The following is an 18,466-nucleotide window of genomic DNA, read 5'->3' as shown; positions in this document are numbered from 1 at the left end:
TGTTGCGAAATAGGAAGCTGATTCTAGATTTAATTTTGGATTGGAGATGCTTAATGTGAGTCTGGAAGGAGAGTTTACAGTCTAACCAGACACCTAGGTATTTGTAGTTGTCCACATATTCTAAGTCAGAACCGTCCAGGCGGGTGCGGGCATCGATCGGTTGAAGAGCATGCATTTAGTTTTACTTGCATTTAAGAGTAGTTGGAGGCCACGGAAGGAGTGTTGTGTGGCATTGAAGCTTGTCTGGAGGTTTGTTAACACAGTGTCCAAAGAAGGGCCAGATGTATACAGAATTGTGTCGTCTGCATAGAGGTGGATCAGAGAATCACCAGCAGCAAGAGCAACATCATTGATGTATAGACAGAAGAGAGTCTGCCCGAGAGTTGAACCCTGTGGCACCCCCATAGAGACTGCCAGAGGTCCGGACAACAGGCCCTCCGATTTGACACTCTGAACTCTGAGAAGTAGTTGGTGAAGCAGACAAGGCAGTCATTTGAGAAACCAAGGCTGTTGAGTCTGCCAATAAGAATGCGGTGATTGACAGAGTCGAAAGCCTTGGCCAGGTCGATGAAGATGGTTGCACAATATTGTTTTTTATCAATGGCGGTATGATATTGTTTAGGACCTTGAGCGTGGATGAGGTGCACCCATGACCAGCTTGGAAACCAAATTGCATAGCGGAGAAGGTACGGTGAGATTCGAAATGGTCGATGATCTGTTTGTTAACTTGGCTTTCAAAGACGTTAGAAAGGCAGGGTAGGATAGATATAGGTCTGTAACAGTTTGGGTCTAGAGTGTCTCCCCCTTTGAAGAGGGGGATGACCGCGGCAGCTTTCCAATCTTTGGGGATCTCAGACGAAACGAAGGAGAGGTTGAACAGGCTAGTAATAGGGGTTGCAACAGTTGCGGCGGATAATTTTAGAAAGAGTATCATCGAGTATCATGGATTTATCGGTGGTGACAGTGTTTCCTAGCCTCAGTGCAGTGGGCAGCTGGGAGGAGGTGCTCATATTCTCCATGGACTTGTGTCCCAGACCTTTTTGGAGTTTGTGCTACAGGATGCAAACATGTCTGTTTGAAAAAGCTAGCCTTAGCTTTCCTAACTGCCTGTGTATGTTGGTTCCTAACTTCCCTGAAAACTTGCATATCGCGGAAGCTATTCGATGCTAATGCAACATGCCACAGGATGTTTTTGTACTGGTCAAGGACAGTCAAGTCTGGAGTGAACCAAGGGCTATATCTGTTCTTAGTTCTACATTTTTTTAATGGGGCATGCTTATTTAAGATGAAGAGGAAAGCACTTTTAAAGAATAACCAGGTATCCTCTGCTGATGGAATGAGGTCAATATCCTTCCAGGATACCCAAGCAAGGTTGATTAGAAAGGCCTGCTCGCTGAAGTATTTTAGGGAGCGTTTGACAGTGATGAGGGGTGGTCGTTTGACCGCGGACCCATTACGGATGCAGGCAATGATCGCTGAGATCCTGGTTGAAGACAGCAAAGGTATTTAGAGGGCAGGTTGGTCAGGATGATATCTATGAGGGTGCCTGTGTTTATGGATTTAGGGTTGTACCTGGTAGGTTCCTTGATAATTTGTGTGAGATTGAGGGCATCTAGCTTAGATTGTAGGATGGCCGGGGTACTAAGCATATCCCAGTTTAGTTCACCTAACAGTACAAACTCTGAAGATAAATGGGGGCAATTAATTTACATATGGTATCCAGGGCACAGCTGGGGGCTGAGGAGGGTCTATAACAAGCGGCAACAGTGAGAGACTTATTTCTGGAAAGGTGGATTTTTAAAAGTAGAAGCTCAAACTGTTTGGGCAAAGACCTGGATAGCATGACAGAACATTGCAGGCTATCTCTGCAGTAGATTGCAACTCCACCCCCTTTGGCAGTTCTATCTTGGTGGAAAATGTTGTAGTTGGGGATGGAAATTTCAGAATTTTTGGTGGCCTTCCTAAGCCAGGATTCAGACACGGCTAGGACATCAGGGTTGACGGAGTGTTTTAAAGGAGTGAATAAAACAAACTTAGGGAGGAGGCATCTGATGTTAACATGCGTGAAACTAAGGCTTTTACGGTTACAGAAGTCAACAAATGATAGCACCTGGGGAATATGAGTGGAACTGGGGGCTACAGGGCCTGGGTTAACCTCTACATCACCAGAGGAAGAGAGGAGGAGGAGGATAAGGGTACTGCTAAAGGCTATAAGAACTGGTTGTCTAGTGCGTTGGGAACAGAGAATAAAAGGAGCAGATTTCTGGGTGTGGTAGAATAGATTCAGGGCATAATGTACAGACAAGGGTATGGTAGGATGTGAGTACAGTGGAGATAAACCTAGGTGTTTAGTGACGATGAGAGAGGTTTCGTCTCTGGAGGCACCAGTTAAGCCAGGTGAGGTCTCCGCAAGTGTGTGGGGTGGGACAAAATAGCTATCTAAATCATATTGTGCGGGACTGAGGGCTCTACAGTGAAATAAAACAATAAGAACTAGCCAAGACAGCAGTAGACAAGGCGTAGCAAGATGGCGTAGCAGTTCAGACATCCTTTACCCTCCTCCTGTTTTGCCAACTTGGACTGGTCCCCCCTTCCACACGGAACCCACTAACCTACAGACGGAAACGCACGAGGTGGCTAAAAACAGACCTCCCTCCATCTTCCACCAGCTTGCTACCTATGGCCCGGCTAGCTGTCTGAATCTCACTGGACCCTTTGATCACTCGGCTAAGCATGCCTCTCCTCAATGTCAATATGCAATGTCCATTGCTGTTCTGGTTAGTGTTTATTGGCTTATTTCACTGTAGAGCCTCTAGCCCTGCTCATTATATCTTATCCAACCTCTCAGTTCCTCCACCCACACATGCTATGACATCTTCTGGTTTCAATGATGTTTCTAGAGACAATATCTCTCTCATCATCACTAAATGCCTAGGTTTACCTCCTCTGTATTCACATCCCACCATACCTTTGTCTGTACATTATACCTTGAAGCTATTTTACCGCCCCCAGACACCTGCTCCTTTTTCTCTGTATTCTGGACGTCACAGACGACCAATTCTTATAATTTTTAGCCGTACCCTCATACTCATTCTTCTCTGCTCCTCTGGGGATGTAGAGGTGAATCCAGGCCCTGCAGTGCCTGGCTCCACTCCTACTCCCCAGGCACTCTCTTTTGATGACTTCTGTAACCGTAATAGCCTTGGTTTCATGCATGTTAACATTAGAAGCCTCCTCCCTAAGTTTGTTTTATTCACTGCTTTAGCACACTCTGCCAACCCGGATGTCCTAGCTGTGTCTGAATCTTGGCTTAGGAAGTCCACCAAAAACTCTGAAATCTTCATCCCTAACTACAACGTTTTCAGACAAGATAGAACGACCAAAGGGGGCGGTGTTGCAATCTACTGCAGAGATAGCCTGCAGAGCTCTGTCCTGCTATCCAGGTCTGTACCCAAACAATTTGAACTTCTACTTTTAAAAATCCACCTCTCCAAAAACAAGTCTCTCAACGTCGCCGCCTGCTATAGACCCCCCTCGGCCCCTAGCTGTGCTCTGGACACCATATGTGAACTGATTGCCCCCATCTATCTTCAGAGCTCGTGCTACTAGGTGACCTAAACTGGGACATGCTTAAACTGTTAGGGTATAGGGGGCAGTATTTTCACGGCTGGATAAAAAAATGTACCCGATTTAATCTGGTTACTAATCCTACCCAGTAACTACAATATGCATATACTTATTATATATGGATAGAAAACACCCTAAAGTTTCAAAAACTGTTTGAATGGTGTCTGTGAGTATAACAGAACTCATTTGGCAGGCAAAACCCTGAGACAGATTCTGACAGGAAGTGGATACCTGATGTGTTGAATTGACTTTAAGCCTATACCATTGAAAAACAAAGGGAGTGAGGAATGTTTTGGCACTTCCTATTGCTTCCACAAGATGTCCCCAGCCTTTACAAAGTGTTTTGAGTCTTCTACAGTGAGATCTGACTGAAGAAGAGCCTTGGAACGGTGATGGCCCATTAGACACCTGGCGTGCGAGTTGATGGTGGGTACTCTCATTCCGAAACGTTTTAAAAGAGAACCCAATGGTCCGCCTTGAATTTTATTCATGTTCTGGTTAAAAAAGGCCCTAATGATTTATGCGATACAACGTTTGACATGTTTGAACGAACGTAAATATATTTTTTCCGTTCGTGATGTGAAGTGAAGTCCGGCTGGCTTAGATCATGTGCTAACAACACGGAGGTTTTTGGACATAAATGATGAGCTTTTTTGAACAAAACTACATTCGTTATGGACCTGGGATTCTTTGGAAGTGACATCTGATGAAGAGAATCAAAGGTAATGGATTATTTACATAGTATTTTCGATTTTAGATCTCTCCAACATGGCGGTTAGTCTGTATCGCAATGCGTATTTTTCTGGGGGCAGTGCTCAGATTATTGCAAAGTGTGATTTCCCAGTAAGGTTAATTTTAAATCTGGCAAGTCCATTGCGTTCAAGAGATGTAAATCTATAATTCTTTGAATGACAATATAATATTTTACCAATGTTTTCTAATATTAATTAATTATTTTGTTGTCATGACTTGACTGCCGGTATTGGAGGGAAACGATTTCCTGAACATCAACGCCATAGTAAAATGCTGTTTTTAGATATAAATATGAACTTGATAGAACTAAAAATGCATGCATTGTCTAACATAATGTCCTAGGAGTGTTATCTGATGGAGATTGTAAAAGGTTAGTGCATAATTTTAGCTGATTTTATGGTTTTGGTGACGCCTGTCTTTGAATCGACAATGCATTACACACAGCTATTATCAATGTACTCTCCTAACATAACCTAACTTTATGCTTTCCCCGTAAAACCTTTTTGAAATCGGACAACGTGGTTAGATTAAGAAGATGTTTATCTTTCAAAGGCTGTAAGTTAGTTGTATGTTTGAGAAATTTGAATTTTGACATTTATTTGGTTTCAAATTTGCCGCTCTTGAAATGCACCTGCTGTTGATAGGGTGCGCCACGGGTGGCACGCTAACGTCCCACATAGCCCCAAGAAGTTTTTTAACCTGTTTGTGCTAGGGGGCAGTATTGATAAAAAAAAATTAAAATATGTGCCCATTTTTAACTGCCTATTACACCGACTCAGAAGCTAGAATATGCATATTATTGTTCAGGTTTGGATAGAAAACACCCTAAAGTTTCTAAAACTGTTTGAATGGTGTCTGTGAGTATAACATAACTCATTTGGCAGGCAAAACCCTGAGACAGATTCTGACAGGAAGTGGATACCTGATGTGTTGAATTGACTTTAAGCCTATGCCATTGAAAAACAAAGGGAGTGAGGAATATTTTGGCACTTCCTATTGCTTCCACAAGATGTCCCCAGCCTTTACAAAGTGTTTTGAGTCTTCTACAGTGAGATCTGACTGAAGAAGACCCTTGGAACGGCGATGGCCCATTAGACACCTGGCGCGCAAGTTGATGGTGGGTACTCTCATTCCGAAACGTTTTAAAAGAGAACCCAATGGTCCGCCTTGAATTTTATTCATGTTCTGGTTAAAAAAGGCCCTAATGATTTATGCGATACAAAGTTTGACATGTTTGAACGAACGTAAATATATTTTTTCCGTTCGGGAAGTGAAGTGAAGTCCGGCTGGCTTAGATCATGTGCTACAACACGGAGGTTTTTGGACATAAATAATGAGCTTTTTTGAACAAAACTACATTCGTTATGGACCTGGGATTCTTTGGAAGTGACATCTGATGAAGAGAATCAAAGGTAATGGATTATTTACATAGTATTTTCGATTTTAGATCTCTCAAACATGGCGGTTAGTCTGTATCGCAATGCGTATTTTTCTGGCGCAGTGCTCAGATTATTGCAAAGTGTGATTTCCCAGTAAGGTTAATTTTAAATCTGGCAAGTCCATTGCATTCAAGAGATGTAAATCTATAATTCTTTGAATGACAATATAATATTTTACCAATGTTTTCTAATATTAATTAATTATTTTGTTGTCATGACTTGACTGCCGGTATTGGAGGGAAACGATTTCCTGAACATCAACGCCATAGTAAAACGCTGTTTTTAGATATAAATATGAACTTGATAGAACTAAAAATGCATGCATTGTCTAACATAATGTCCTAGGAGTGTCATCTGATGGAGATTGTAAAAGGTTAGTGCATAATTTTAGCTGATTTTATGGTTTTGGTGACGCCTGTCTTTGAATCGACAATACACTACACACAGCTATTGTCAATGTACTCTCCTAACATAACCTAACTTTATGCTTTCCCCGTAAAACCTTTTTGAAATCGGAAAACGTGGTTAGATTAAGGAGATGTTTATCTTTCAAAGGCTGTAAGTTAGTTGTATGTTTGAGAAATTTGAATTTTGACATTTATTTGGTTTCAAATTTGCCGCTCTTGAAATGCACCTGCTGTTGATAGGGTGCGCCACGGGTGGCACGCTAACGTCCCACATAGCCCCAAGAAGTTAACACCCCAGCCATCCTACAATCCAAGCTTGATGCCCTCAATCTCACACAAATTATTAATGAACCCACCAGGTACAACCCCAAAGCCGCAAACACTGGCACCCTCATAGATATCATCCTAACCAACGTGCCCTCTAAATACACCTCTGCTGTTTTCAACCAAGATCTCAGCGATCACTGCCTCATTGCCTGCACCCGTAATGGTTCAGCTGTCAAACGACCTCCACTCATCACTGTCAAACGCTCCCTGAAACATTTCAACGAGCAAGCCTTTCTAATCGACCTGGCCCTGGTATCCTGGAAGGATATTGACCTCATCCCGTCAGTAGAGGATGCCTGGTTATTTTTTTTAAATGCCTTCCTCACCATCTTAAATAAGCATGCCCCTTTCAAGAAATTTAGAACCAGGAACAGATATAGCCCTTGGTTCTCCCCAGACCTGACTGCCCTTAACCAACACAAAAATTCCCTGTGGCGTTCTGCATTAGGATCGAACTGCCCCCGCGATATGCAACTTTTCAGAGAAGTTAGAAACCAATACACACAGGCAGTTAGAAACGCCAAGGCTAGCTTTTTCAAACAGAAATTTGCTTCCTGCAACTCAAACTCTAAAAAGTCCATGGAGAATAAGAACACCTCCTCCCAACTGCCCACTGCACTGAGGATAGGAAACTCTGTCACCACCGATAAGCCCACTATAATTGAGAATTTCAATAAGCATTTTTCTACGGCTGGCCATGCTTTCCACCTAACTACCCCTACTGCATTCAACAGCACTGCACCCCCCCACAGCTACTCGCCCAAGCCTCCCCCATTTCTCCTTCTCCCAAATCCATTCAGCTGATGTTCTGAAAGAGCTGCAAAATCTGGACCCCTACAAATCAGCTGGGCTTGACAATCTGGACCCTTTCTTTCTAAAATGATCTGCCGAAATTATTGCAACCCCTATTACTAGCCTGTTCAACCTCTCTTTTGTGTCGTCTGAGATTCCCATTGATTGGAAAGCAGCTGCTGTCATCCCCCTATTCAAAGGAGGTGACACTCTTGACCCAAATTGCTACAGACCTATATCCATCCTACCCTGCCTTTCTAAGGTCTTCGAAAGCCAAGTCAACAAACAGATTACCGACCATTTCGAATCCCACCGCACCCTCTCCACTATGCAATCTGGTTTCAGAGCTGGTCATGGGTGCACCTCAGCCACGCTCAAGGTCCTAAACGCCATCGTAACCGCCATCGATAAGAAACAATACTGTGCTGCCGTATTCATTGACCTGGCCAAAGCTTTTGACTCTGTTAATCACCACATCCTCATCGGCAGACTCAGTAGCCTTGATTTCTCAAACGATTGCGTCGCCTGGTTCACCAACTACTTCTCTTATAGAGTTCAGTGTGTCAAATCGGAGGGCCTGCTGTCCGGACCTCTGGCAGTCTCTATGGGGGTACCACAGGGTTCAATTCTTGGGCCAACTCTTTTCTCTGAATACATAGGCTCTTGCTGCTGGTGAATCTCTGATCCACCTCTACGCAGACGACACCATTCTGTATACTTCTGGCCCTTCTTAGGACACTGTGTTAACAACCCTCCAGACGAGCTTCAATGCCATACAACTCTCCTTCCGTGGTCTCCAACTGCTCCTAAATACAAGTAAAACTAAAAGCATGCTCTTCAACCGATCGCTGCCTGCACCTGCCCGCCTGTCCAGCATCACTTCTCTGGATGGCTCTGACTTAGAATTTGTGGACAACTACAAATACCTAGGTGTCTGGTTAGACTGTAAACTCTCCTTCCAGACTCACATCAATCATCTCCAATCCAAAGTTAAATCTAGAATTGGCTTCCTATTTTGCAACAAAGCATCCTTCACTCATGCTGCCAAACTTACCCTCGTAAAACTGACCATCCCACCAATCCTCGACTTCGGCGATGTCATTTACAAAATAGCCTCCAATACCCTACTCAACAAGCTCGATGCAGTCTATCACAGTGCCATCCGTTTTGTCACCAAAGCCCCATATACTACCCACCACTGCGACCTGTACGCTCTCGTTGGCTGGCCTTCGCTTCATAATCGTCGCCAAACACATTGGCTCCAGGTCATCTACAAGACCCTGCTAGGTAAAGTCCCCCCTTATCTCTGCTCACTGGTCACCATAGCAGCACCCACCTGTAGCACGCGCTCCAGCAGGTATATCTCTCTGGTCACCCCTAAAGCCAACTCCTCCTTTGGTCGTCTCTCCTTCCAGTTCTCTGCTGCCAATGACTGGAACGAACTACAAAAATCTCTGAAACTGGAAACACTTATCTCCCTCACTAGCTTTAAGCACCAGCTATCAGAGCAGCTCCCAGATCACTGCACCTGTACATAGCCCATCTATAATTTAGCCCAAACTACTACCTCTTCCCCTACTGTATTTATTTATTTAATTTATTATTTTGCTCCTTTGCACCATATTATTTATATTTTACTTTGAACTTTCTTCAAATTATAAATCTACCATTCCAGTGTTTTACATGCTATACTTTATTTACTTTGCCACCATGGCCTTTTTTGCCTTTACCTCCCTTATCTCACATAATTTGCTCACATTGTTTATAGTCTTATAGTCTTATAACTCTGTGTTTTTGTATGTTGTCGAACTGCTTTGCTTTATCTTGGCCAGGTCACAATAATTGTAAATGAGAACTTGTTCTCAACTTGCCTACCTGGTTAAATAAAGGTGAAATAAAATAAAATAAATACATATTGACATTAGAGAGAGGCATAAAGCAATCACAGGTGTTGATCAGTAGAGCTAACAGATAAATGGTGATCTATGGACAGAGCGGGTCAGTTAGGTACATACAGGACCTGAGTTGGAGGCTGGGGCCGACAGGTAAACAAAATGAGGTACCGTGTTATTGAAACAGTCCAGGGTGCATCAGCTGTGTAGCCGAGTGATCAAAGGGTCAAAATTGCAGCAATAGGTTAGTCAGGGTGCTGGTTGGTAGTCACTACTACGCTAGGCGAGCAGGGGACACAGCGTTCAGAAAAGCTAGCGGGCCGGGACTAGTAGATGGTCTTCGGCGACATGTAACAGAATAGCCTGTTGAGACCACATCGGTCAATCTCATTGGCAATCCAGTTGTGATGGATCGGTGGGGCTCCGTGTCGACAATGAAGGGTCCAGGCCAATTGGCAAAGGAGGTATTGTAGCCCTAGAATTAGCTGGTATATGGGCCTAGCTCGAGGCTAGCTCAAGGCTAGCTGGTGCTTGCTTCGGGACAGAGGCGTCAGCTAACAGTAGCCACTCGTTTGCAGCTAGCTAGCTGCGATGATCCGGTGTAATGATCCAGAGCGGCAGGAATCCGGTGATGTGGTAGAGAGAAGCAGTCCGATATGCTCTGGGTTGATATTGCGCTGTGAAGACTGGCAGGTGTTGTCCGAGCTAAGGCTCGCTGGTGACCGAGAAAAAGGTGAAGACCACTAGCCGTGGCTAACAAAGACTAGTAGCTAGTTAGCTGGCTAGCTCCTGATGGAAGTTCCAGTTATAAGAAATAACAATAGCAGATCAGTACCACATTGGGTGAGGCAGGATTCAGGAAAGTGTAGATAGAAAGTGACATTAAGATATATACGAAAAAGACTGGCTATTTACATGGGGTAAGACAAACCCACACGTCCTACTGCTATGCCATCTTGGATTCAATGGATGAATTATATCATTCAATGGATTATATCTCCTAGTATATCTAGGAGATGTAAGAAAGCTCAGGAAATAGGTTTTGGACACACAACCACTTTTTGTTGGCACAAAACTACCTTCCATTAATTTATAAGGGTTACCTTCAGATGAGTCCTATGACAAACCATTCGGACGCAACAGACTTTTGGGATGTCTCCTGGTCTGACAAACAGCACTGTAGCGTTGCCACTTTCCACCGCAGATATGGAAGGCTGACATAGGTGGATTGAGACGCTGTAATAATGGGCTGTGAGTCGAGAAGCAGGTGCAAGTGAAACGTTTAATAAAATAACAAAACCAAGAATGAGACAATTCCATGAGGCTACACAAGAATAGTATCAACTGATGCATGAACATAAGAGTGACATATAAAGGGGAGGAAATGAAGGTAATGAAGTCCAGGTTTGAATCACAATGATTAACTTCTCTAGGGTAGGGGGCAGTATCTTCACGGCCGGATGAAAAACGTACCCAAATTAAACGGCCTACTACTCAGGCCCAGGAACTAGAATATGCATATTATTAGCAGATTTGGATAGAAAACACTCTGACGTTTCTAAAACTGTTTGAATGGTGTCTGTGAGTATAACAGAACTCAAATGGCAGGCAAAAACCTGAGAAAAATCTAACCAGGAAGTGGGAAGTCTGGTGCTTGTAGTCCTTTCAAGTCATTGCCTATCAAACACACAGTGACTTAGGGTTCATTTTGCACTTCCTAAGGCTTCCACTAGATGTCAACAGTCTTTAGAAAGTTGTTTGAGGCGTCTATGATGAACAGAGAGCGAACAGAGGAAGTTGGAAGTTGTTGACTCAGGAAAGCAAATGAGTTCATTGGCGCGCATTCACGTGAGAGTTAGCTGTGTTCCAAAACGTTTTTCAAGACACTGGAATCGTCCGGTTGGAATATTATTGAAGTTCTAAGTTAAAAAGGCCCTAAAGATTGATGCTATACAACGTTTGAATGAACGTAAATATAACTTTTTTTTACTTTTCGTCATGACATTTTGGCCGTGCTTCCTACACTTGGAGTAGCTTACTGAACGCGGAAACAACAAGGAGTTATTTGGACATAAATTATGGACTTTATCGAACAAAACAACATTTATTGTGGACCTGGGATTCCTGGAAGTGTCTTCTGATGAAGATCATCAAAGGTAAGTGAATATTTCTAATGCTATTTATGATTTTAGATGACTCCAAAATGGCGGGTATCTGTATTGCCTAGTGTATTTTTCTGCAATAATTTTTCTCAGATTATTGCAAAATGTGCTTTCCCCGTGAAGCTTTTTTGAAATCTGTCACAGCGATTGCATAAAGGAGATGTTCATCTATAATTCTTTGAATAACAGTTTAATATTTTATCAACGTTTATGATGACTATTTTTGTAAATTGTTGTGCTGATTCACCGGCAGTATTGGAGGCAAAATATTTTCTGAACATCACGCGCCAATGTAAAAGGCTGTTTTTGGATATAAACGCTAGCGTCCCACCTGCCCAAGAGAGGTTAACAGGTGTGTGTAATGATGAATCCCAGGACCGGTGGTTAGTATTCTGGCAACATCGTACGCCGGAGGGGAGGAGCAGATGTGACAGTACCCCCCTCCAACGTGCGGCTCCAGCCGCAGCATGACGCCGACCAGAGGGACGACCTCGAGGACGAGGAGCGGCTCGGTCCGGGCGTTGAAGGTGGAAATCACGGATGATGTTGGGGTCCAGAATGTTTCTCCACTGGAACCCAACACAGCTCCTCTGGGCCATACCCCTCCCAGTCCACCAGATACTGGAGTCAACCCCCATGACGTGTCAGGAGACCAGTAGGACGCCGGACCCCGTCGATGTCCAGGGGGGATGGAGATGTGTCATGGGGAACAGTATCAGCTAGGGGACCAGGAACCACCGGCCTGAGAAGGGAGACATGAAAAGAGGGTGAGATACGATAGCGACTGGGTAGTTGTAACCTGTACATCACTTCGTTGACCCTCCGGAGAACCTTGAACGGTCCCACAAACTGGGGGCTCAGTTTCTTGCAGGGCAGGCGGAGTGGGAGGTTCCTGGTAGAGAGCAGACGCAGTCCCCAGGATGGAACACAGGGGTCTTGCTGCGATGGCGGTCTGCCTGTTCCTTCTGACGATGGACAGCGTGCTGGAGTCTCACGTGTGCATCGCTGCACACCACTTCCATGCACCGGAACCACTCATCTTCCGCAGGAGCCACGGTCGGGCCAGGGCTGGCTGGAAACCCAAAACACACTGGAAGGGGGTCAATCCAGTGGAGGAGTGACGTAGGGAGTTCTGGGCATTCTTTGCTCAGGGAAGGAATCACACCCACTCACCCTGCCGGTCCTGACAGTGACTCCTCAAGAACCTCCCTAGCTCCTGGTTCATCCTCTCCACCTGAGGCTGATACCCAGAAGGGAGGCTGACCGTGACCCCGAGCTTCTCCAAGAAGGTCCTCCATACTCGTGATGTGAATTGGGGGCCATGGTCGGAGACAATGTCCTCCGGAAGGACATAATGCCGGAAGACCTGTTGGAAGAGTGCCTCAGCGACCTGGAGAGCAGTGGGGAGACCAGGAAGAGGGATTAAGCGACATGACTTGGAAAATATATCCACTACCACCAGAATGGTGGTGAAACCAAGTCAATGGATAGATGTGACCAAGATCGCTGAGGCACGAGAAGTGGCAGGAGCTTTCTCTGCTGGAGCATTCCGGGGGGACTTGGTTTGAGCACATACAGAACAGGAGTTGACATACCGAGTGACATCCTGCTCCAAAGTGGGCCACCAGTACTTCTCAGCGATGGCGTGGATGGTGTGAGAAATACCTGGATGTCCAACGACAACAGCTGTGTGTGCCTAGGTTCTGGGCTCCCTCTCTATAGCCTGGTGGATGTCCACATCTATGTCCCAAACAACTAGACTCACGACTTGGGAGGATAGGATTATGGGTGCCCTCTGGACAGGAACCTCTCCCGAATCGTAGATACGGGACAGAGCATCGGCCTTGATGTTCTTAGAACTTGGGCGATAGGTCAGCGTGAAGTTGAACCTGGTGAAGAAAAGTGCCCATCTGGCTTGGGGAAGATTCAGTCTCCTCGCTGTCCGTATGTACTCTAGGTGCCCATCTGGCTCGGGGAAGATTCAGTCTCCTCGCTGTCCGTATGTACACTAGGTTCCGATGGTTGGTGAGGATGATTAATGGTTCCTTGGCGCCCTCCAGCCAGTGTCTCCACTCTAATGCCAACTTCACCACCAGGAGCTCCCGATCGCCGACTTCATAATTCCTCTGCGGAGGACAGTTTCTAGGAGAAAAAAGCACAAGGATTCAATTTCAGTGGGTTACCCTGTCTGTGACAAAAATGCCCCCACGCTCATCTTAGATGCGTCTACCTCAACCACAAAAGGTAGCATGGGATCTGGGTGTTTTAGCAAGGAGGCAGAGGTGAAACGCCCCTTGAGGAGACGAAAGGCCTCGTCGGCTGCTGGAAACCACCAACCTACGAGGCCCACCCTTGAGGTGAGAGGGGCGGCGACGGCGCTGAAGTTCCTGATGAAGTGGCGGTGGAAGTTGGCAAACCCCAAAAACTGATGTAATCCCTTGACGGTGGTTGGGACTGGCCATGACCTTACCGCATCTAACTTCTTGTCCTCCATCCTCACTCCCTGCAGGCTGATTTGGTAACCCAAGAAGGATACAGCCCTCTCGTGGAATTGGCATTTCTCCACCTTGACAAACAGGTGATTGACCAAGAGGTGTTCCAGGACTGCTCGAATGTGGGTTATGTGAATTTCCAGGTTGGTCGAGAAGATCAGGATGTCATTGATGTATACAATCACCTGACATCCAAGCATGTCCCTGAACACCTCGTTGACAAATGCCTGGAACACTGATGGAGCATTGGCTAAGCCAAAGGGCATAACCAAATACTCGTAGTGACCAGACATTATGCTGAACACCGTCTTCCACTCATCCCCCTCTCAGATGCGGATGAAATTGTAGGCACTCCACGGGTCCTGTTTGGTGAAGAACTGGGCCCCGCGAAGCTGTACAATGACTGACGGCAACAACGGGAGAGGGTACCAATACTTCTTGATGATGTCATTGAGTCCTCGGTAATCGATAGATGGGCATAATCTTCCCTCCACGAAGAAGAAACCAGCCGATGCAGGAGACGTGGATGTGCGGATGAAACCCTGTTGGAGCGCCTCTTGAATGTCATCCTCCATGGCCTGGGTCTCAGCCACAGACAGAGGGTAGATGCGTCTGTACGGAGGTGTAGCACTGGAAAACAGGTAGATGGCACAGTCCCAGGGGTGATGAGGAGGGAGACAAGTAGCGCGGGTCTTGGAAAATACCTCCCTTAGGTCCTGGTATTCCTGCGAGATGTTGGGCTGAAGGGCAACCACAGAACTCTCAACTGACATGGAACTACAGGGGACAGGGAAGCAGGTCTTCCGGCATTCAGGTGACCGGTCTGATTCTCATCCTCGACCATGAGATGGTAGGGTCATGGCGTTGGAGCCAAGGGAGGACGAAGATGATTTTGTGAACTGGTGCACTAGTGATGATAAAGGGGATGTTCTCCTGGTGATTGGACTCCACTGTGAGGGTGGGTGGTTGAATGATATGTGTGATGGTCCCAGATCCTAATGATCGACAGTCAAGACCTTGAACCGGAAAAGGAGAGGAGAGTGGGTAGATGTTAGTGTTAAGGGACGAGGCAAGGGTCTGATCCATCCGCGGCATCGGAATCCACTAAAGCTGTAGACAGTACATGAGGGGCAGTCAGCCAGAGTGATGGACACCAAAAAGAGTCTAGCAGGAAGAGCTGAATCTGGAATACTCACTTCTGGTCCAGGGGATGGAACATCAAGTGATCGTCCCTCTGCTCTAGTGGATCCCGGATTATGAAGTACTGGACACCACTGGAGCTTGTGCCCTCCTTGCCCACAGTACAGACATAGCCCCAGCTGTATCCGTTTGCGTTGTTCTGCTGCGGAAAGGCGTGTTGACCCCCTAGCTCCCTGGGTTCAGGCTCTGATGCCGAAAGGAGGGAGAGAAGTGATGAGAATTCTGACGCTCCCGGAGAAGGTTATCCAGGTGGATGGCCACCGCAATGAGTGCGTCCAGCGTAGTTCCATCTGGACTTCCTCACACAGACTTTTTCTAAATAGTGTGCGAAGCACCGGCTCATTCGAATCACTGGAAGCTGCTACTGTGAGCGCATACTCAGCAGTCGTCTGATTCCCCTGCTTTAGCTGAAGCAGACGCTCACCTCCCTCTCTGCCCTCCGCGGGATGATCAAAAATGATTTTAAACAGAGCCATGAACTCCTCATAAGAATCTAGCTCCTCCTCTCCTCTCTCCCAGACGGGCGTAGCCCATTCCAATGCCTGCCCGGTCAGCAGAGAAATAACCGTGGCAATCTTAGACCTCTCGGTGGTGGGGGCTCCCAACTGGTGTGAAAAATAGAGGGAGCACTGAAAGAGGAAGCCACGGCATTTGGATGGTGTACATGGCATCACTGACTTGAGCGGGTTGCTGAATGGGCCGTTGTGCCGGCTCACTGGGTAGACTGGCTCTAGAGTATCCTCCACTGCTGGACTGCAACATCTCCTGGGAGTGTTCGAGACGCTGCAGACTGTAGAGAACCTCTTCTATGGCAATCCACAGTTGAGCCAGCTGGTCATGGTGTTGACGTAGAAGGTACCCTTGTTTGTCGACCGTCTGAGAGATATCCGATTTTCCTGCTGCTTTCATAGTTTGAGTTGGTATTCTGTAATAATGGAGCTGTGAGTCGGGAAGCAGGTGCAATGTTTAATGAAACAACAAAACCAAGAACGAGACAATTCCATGAGGCTACACGCCGGTACACAAGAATAACACCAACTGATGCATGAACATAAGAGAGTGACATAAAAAGGGAAGGAAATGAAAGTAAGTCCAGGTGTGAATCATAATGATTAACAGGTGCGTGTCATTATGAGTTCCAGGTGTGCGTAATGATGAATCGTATGCCAGAGGGGAGGAGCAGGAGAAGATGTGACATACACAGCCCATGCAAAAAACGGATATCTCTAGCTTAAACCGATGGAGTTTGATGGATTCTTTTCATTTTTTTAATACTCTTAAAGATTAAGACTACTCAGTGTCTGCCAGTCAAATCCAATTTTGAAACAAATCAAATGTAATTTGTCACATGCTTCTCAAACAAGTGTAGACTAACAGTGAAATGCTTACTTACGGGCCCATCCCAACAATGCAGAGGGAAAAATATAGAAAACTATAACACGAGGAATAAATACACAATGAGTAACGATAACTTGGCTATATACAAAGGGTACCAGTACCGAGTCAATGTGCAGGGGTACGAGGTAGATATGTACATAAAGGTAAGGGTAAAGTGACTAGGCAACAGGATAGATAATAAACAGTAGCAGCAGCATATGAGTCAAAAGAGTTGAGTCAAAATTGAGTCAAAAGAGATGAGTCAAAATTTTCAATGCAGATAGTCCGAGTAGCTATTTAGTTAACTATTTAGTAGTTGTATGGCTTGGAGGTATAAGCTGTGCAGAGCCCTTTTGGTTCCAGACTTGGTACATCGGTACTGCTTGATATGTGGTAGCAGAGCGAACAGTTCGGTTCCAGACATGGTGCATCTGTACCGCTTGCCATGTAGGAGCAGTGATAACAGTCTGTGACTTGGGTGGCTGGAATCTTTGAACATTTTAGGGCTTTCCTCTGACAACACCTGATATAGAGGTTGTGGATGACAGGGAGCTTGGCCATACAAACAATCCTCCCTCTGTAGTGCCTTGTGGTCAGATGCCAAGCACTTGCCATACCAAGCGGTGATGCAGCCATTTCAGATGCTCTCAATGGTGCAGCTGTGGAACCTTTTGAGGATCTGAGGGCCCATGCCAAATCTTTTCAGCCTCCTGAAGGGCGAAGAGGCGTTGTCGTGCCGCCTTCACAACTGTGTTGGTGTGTGTGGACCTTGTTCATTTCTTAGTGATATGGACACAGAGGTAATTGAAGCTCTCGACCCGCTCCACTAGAGCCCCGTGCTCGGGCCTTCATTTCCTGTAGTCCACGAGCAGCTCATTTTGTCTTACTGACGTTGAGGGAGAGGTTGTTGTCCTTGCACCACACAGCCAGGTCACTGACATTATCTCTATAGGCGGTCTTATTGTTGTCAATGATCAAGCCTTCCACTTTGTGTCATCAGCACACTTAATGATGGTGTTGGTGTCCTGCGCAACCACCCAGTCGTGGGAGAACAAGGAGTACAGGAGGGGACAAAGCACGCATCCCTGAGGGTACCTGTGTTGAGGGTCAGCGTGGCAGATGTTTTGTTGCTAGCCTCACCAGCTGGGGACGGTCCGTCAGAAAGTCCAGGATCCAGTTCGGTCCCAGGGTCCTGAGCATAGTGATGAACTTGGAGGGCACTATGGTGTTGAACGTTGAGCTGTAGTCATTGAACAGCATTCTCACATGTGTGTTCCTTTTGTCCAGGTGTGACAGGGTAGTGTGGAGGGCAATAAAGAATGCATCATCTCTGGAGTTGTTGGGTCGGTATGTGAATTGGAGTGGGTCCAGGGTGTCGGGGATGATGGTGTTGATGTGAGCCATGACCAGCCTTTCAAAGTATTTTATGGTTATGGGACAATAGTCATTTAGACAGGTTACCTTGGCGTTCTTGGGCGCAGGGACTATGGTGGTCTGCATAGAAGGCATTTAGCCAGCATAGAAGGCATTTAGCTCGTCTGGTAGGCTAGCTTCACTGGGCAACTCGCCGCTGGGTTTCCCTCTGTAATCCGTGATAGATTGCAAGCCCTGCCAAATCCAATGAGCGTCAGAGTAGGATTCGATCTTAGTCCTGTATTGACGGTGTGCCTAATTGATGGCTCGCCGGAGGTCATAGCGAGATTTATTATAAGCGTCTGGAATAGTGTCCCGCTCCTTGAAAGAGGCAGCTCTAGTCTTTAGCTTAGTGCAGATGTTGCCTGTAATCCATGGCATCTGGTTGGGATATGTACGTATGGTCACTGTGGGGATGACATTGTCGATGCACTTATTAATGAAGCCGATGACTGATGTGGTAAACTCAATGTTATCAGATGAATCACGGAACATTCCAGTCTGTGCTAGCAAAGCAGTCCAGTAGCTTAGCATTTGCTTCATTGGACCACTTCCGTATTGAGTGTGTCACTGGTACTGCCTGTT

The sequence above is a fragment of the Salmo trutta genome, chromosome 14, assembly GCF_901001165.1.
Source record: "Salmo trutta chromosome 14, fSalTru1.1, whole genome shotgun sequence".
NCBI lineage: Eukaryota > Metazoa > Chordata > Actinopteri > Salmoniformes > Salmonidae > Salmo > Salmo trutta.
This window is presented reverse-complemented; position numbering follows the sequence as displayed.